A 4,012-nucleotide genomic window follows, 5' to 3' on the forward strand; every position below is an offset into this window, starting at 1 on the left:
CTACTGTTTCTTGGGTGTATTGCCATGCCAGTTATACAAAAGAAAAGAAAGACGGGAAAGCTAGGTGAGGTATTAGAAATATCTGTCCTCCCGGGGCTGCAAGAGGCAGTCACCTGGCCACACAGGTCTCCCTGAGTTTAAGACCTCTGGTGGTGGTTCTGCAGTAAAGGAATAAGCTGGTCCACTTTCTTTCCAGCAGAAAATGGGGAATGGGACTGGTCTGAAATAAAGTGTTCTTCATTGGCTGATTAGGGCCTTAATCCTCATCAACTATGATGGTTGTCAATTCAGTCTGGCCCTGGAAAGGAATACAGCATTTTTCCCCAAAACAAACTTAGAAGGGGAGTAGGAAGGTTTATCTTCCAGGAAAATGTATCTAGGAAATGCTCCCCAAGAATTTGCCCAAACTACTGAATATATTTACAGTGGTCTGTTATTAACCATTACCTGTCAGGAGAGTGTGCAAACACTGTCCCCCATTACCACAAATTGTGCCGTCGAGTTTCCTAAATTTGGAGAAATCAAAGGGCTCAGTACATCCGGAGTGCAACGGATAAGCCTTTTTTTTTTTTTTGGAAAACCATCTTCCTGATCATGGGATCTCCCTGGCGCCTGTACCACAACAATGCAAGATACCAATAATAGAAGAAATTGTGTGAGAGAGAACAGAGCATATGTGAGAAGTCTCTATCTGCTCAATTTGTCTGTAAACCTAAAACTGTTCTAACAAGTAATGTCATAAATTTTTAAAAAAATGTAATGATGCAACACCCTCAAATCAAAGTGTTGCTGGCATCCTATAACTGCATAGTTAATACTAGCCCTTGAGGTGCACCAACCTGGAGTCTGACCAGGCCTATGCCATCAGCCTCTGCAGCCTGGCAGTTCCCCTGGAATCTGGCTGTGGAAACATGTAGGTCAAGGTGGCCGCAGAGCTCCATATGGTACAGAGAGAACACTGGAATGTGGTGACGGCGGGGAGAAACCATCGGAGGGCCGAGGTCGGTGAAGATCCAGGACGACTCAGATTCAGCAGCTGCCCCACCCGCGGCCACAGAGCAAAGGACAGGGAGGACAGGAACTGAGAGCTACCGGATGAGGTCGCTGCCTGAAAGATAAAAGCAGCTCAGGAGGCTTTGGTCAATTTTGAGAATGGGAAGCAGGAAAATGAGTTGAAGTACGACTCGCATGTTCCGTGGTGGCTTGAACCACCAGTCTTCCAGGTAACAGCACGCTCGCATACTGTACTCACAGAGCCGCATTACACACTCTTCTGCTGTTGCCACGGGGTGAGAACGTGCCCCCCAACCCCTCCCTCCGGTTCTGAAAACACACTCAGACTGGCCACTCAGGACACGCTGTTCTCACATGGGGCACATGAGGGCCTTGATACCAGGGAATGGGCCAGGCTGCCTGCTCCTCGCCGCCTCGGGAGCCTCCGCTCAGGTGACAGGGGACCGCCACAGCCTCTGGGGCTGCAGCCCGCCCTGTGCCCCTCTTCCCTGCGCATCCCCCTCCGCGGAATGCGAGGCTGGGACAGGCTTTCAAAAGTGGCCGACGTTCAAAACTTTAAAACTGGCCGCTGAGCCATATAAACGTCCGGAGGCTGGAAACGTCGACGGGGAGCCCGTGGGCCGTGCTGAGCTCCGCTCCCAGGACCCAGCGGCCGCCTCAGTCTCGGGGACGCGGGTGGGCGGAGAGGGGGTGAACCCGGAAAGCGGAGGAGGAGCACGAAGGGGAGGGAGGAAAGAGCCCAGAAGAAACACTGTCAGCTGCTCACACCCGACCTCACCCCTCAGGGCGCCAGCGGCCTGGGTGCTCGCGGTGCGACGGGTGGGGCTGCGGCCGCTTCGGCTCCCATCCGGTTCCCAACAGAGAGAGGACGCGCCGTCCCCCGACGAAGCCGGCAGCGCCCCGCGCTTCTACCCTTGCACCTGGGTCCCAGGGAGGGGACACCCCAAGAAGTGCCTAGCCCTGTCCTGAGGACGTTCAGAGCTCCCAGGGCAGCGGCGAGAGGACAACTGCAAAGAAGGGGAAAGGAAGTTTGGGGGTTTTTTGGCGTTTGGGTTTTTTTTTCTGGCGGGAATTTTACCTCAGGGCAGAAAACTCTAGAAATGCCGGCAGAGCAGGCGCATTTGGGGGAGGCCGCCAAGCCGTCCCCTGTCGCTCCTCCCGAATGGACCTCGTGTCTTTCCACGACGTACAAACCTGAGGGCAGGCGAGTCAGGCGCCTCCTGGCGTCGCGGAGGAAGCGGGCTCGGGGCGGGGGGACGAGAGCGCACGACGGGAGGCGGGTGCTGGGCCCGCGGGGCTGCGCGCGGCCTGGCTCCGCGGCGGGAGGGGCGGGCCTGCGGCGGTTCCATGGTGTCATGGTGAGCACTCTGGACTCTGAATCCAGCGATCCGAGTTCGAGTCTCGGTGGGACCTTCCCCTTTAGGCGGCGCCGGCGTCTTTTACTCCCGCAGCCAGAACTCAGTCTCCTGCCGAAGCCCGCGTTCCTCTGGCTCCTGTTCCTGCCACCGCAGGCACCTCGCAGCCGCGTCCCTGACCTCTGCCGGCTCCTTCTCCAGAAAACCGGCTTCTCCGACCTGCGCGGTCCACATGGGCAGGTGGCGCGCAGGTGGGGGACGAGCCCGGGGTGTCCCCGCTGGCCCCGGGCGGTCAGCCCGTCTCTGGCCATCGGAGGCCCGGCCCCGCCGCCAAGCGGCGCAGCGACCGAGCCAGTGCCACCCCGCCGTCGGGGCCCCCTGGGTCTCGGGGGTAAAAGGCAGAGGCTGCGCCGCCTGAGTCCTGCCCCGCGAGGGGGCGTCACACCGCAGGCGTAACTGCGCGCTTGTCCCTGTGAGTCAGGGGTCGCTGTGGGGGCTGTGATGTCGCTGGTCAGACAGGGTGACAGCCTCTTATGGTTCCAGACCCGAATGGGTAGTGCTGTATTGAGGTGCCTATTCTATTCTGAAGTTTGATTGATCCTATTCCACTGTGTTCCGATTTTATTCAGAATTTCTAGCTCCTAAGTCTCCATTGGACACGAAAAGCCGCTGTTAGGCTGAGATTTCAATCTTGACCCCAGGAAGTCCCGTGCTTTCCTCCCAAGCTCAGCCAGAAAGAGGAGAAAGGCCAAGGATTCCAGCGTCTGGGGAGACCAGGGCTCCCTGACCCCTCTCCACCCAGGCCTTTGAGACACTTGCAGAGCTTCTCATCAAGGCTAGCCTGTAGCGAATATACTTTGTTTCGTTAGATTTGGGTGGAAACCAGATTTATTTTTTTATCATTATAAACTTAAATTCCTTTTTCAAATGTTGCCTCTGGATATGGAAAACACCATGTAACAAATAAACCTTTTGTGCAAGGCCTTCTGTGGAACAGCCACATGGATAAGAACTACCCGAAGAGAGTATAAAACATAATAATTTATGTGTACCCCAGAACAGTGACAAAATTTTAAAACCTGCTTTCGTCAATTGTGTTATGATTGGCATTGTTGGGTATTTCTTTATTCTTTTGTCAATATAGTGTGGGAAAAAGCAAAGGAGGCGGTATAAGATATTGTATTTCTATTACTCCCAGTGCCCTTAAAAACAAAACTAGTGGTATTAGAGAAAAGAGTCTCAGTTGAAAGACAGACATTCAATCAAAGCCTGTAGTTCTGAGTTTGAATTGTGAATGTGAATATATGTGAATGCATGAACACATACAAATATGAGTATGTATTTGCTAGCTCTGTCCACTGCAAAGGTCTAGAATTCAACCACTTCCATTGAGTGTCTTTAGGTTACACAATTTGATTTGGGAATAATGTTTTTCACAGAAAGGAATCAGAGATTTTGAGAGATATGACTGAGTCCCGGTCAGGGGCAGATGAGACAGAAGCACCTTGTCATAGTGATATCTACGAAGGTCTCAAAGACTATTAAAATCTTATGAAAAGGAGAAAGGAGCCAGCTTAAAGGCACATTCACTGCTGAAAGAGAGGATCATTGGAGTATCAGTAAGGACTCTATTGCAATGAATT

At 53.2% G+C, this 4,012-nt stretch overlaps 2 non-coding genes across 2 annotated transcripts; one reads left to right on the top strand and one right to left on the bottom strand.

The window, feature by feature from the left end:
- Positions 1–451: 451 nt before the first annotated feature.
- LOC130842127 (U1 spliceosomal RNA) lies at positions 452–618 on the bottom strand. The gene has a single exon (XR_009050358.1). It is a non-coding gene; the product is annotated as a U1 spliceosomal RNA (small nuclear RNA).
- Positions 619–2,355: 1,737 nt separating this feature from the next.
- On the top strand, positions 2,356–2,427 carry TRNAQ-CUG (transfer RNA glutamine (anticodon CUG)). Its single transcript has one exon. It is a non-coding gene; the product is annotated as a tRNA-Gln (tRNA).
- Positions 2,428–4,012: the final 1,585 nt, after the last annotated feature.

This window comes from Hippopotamus amphibius, chromosome 1, assembly GCF_030028045.1.
Source record: "Hippopotamus amphibius kiboko isolate mHipAmp2 chromosome 1, mHipAmp2.hap2, whole genome shotgun sequence".
Classification (NCBI taxonomy): domain Eukaryota; kingdom Metazoa; phylum Chordata; class Mammalia; order Artiodactyla; family Hippopotamidae; genus Hippopotamus; species Hippopotamus amphibius.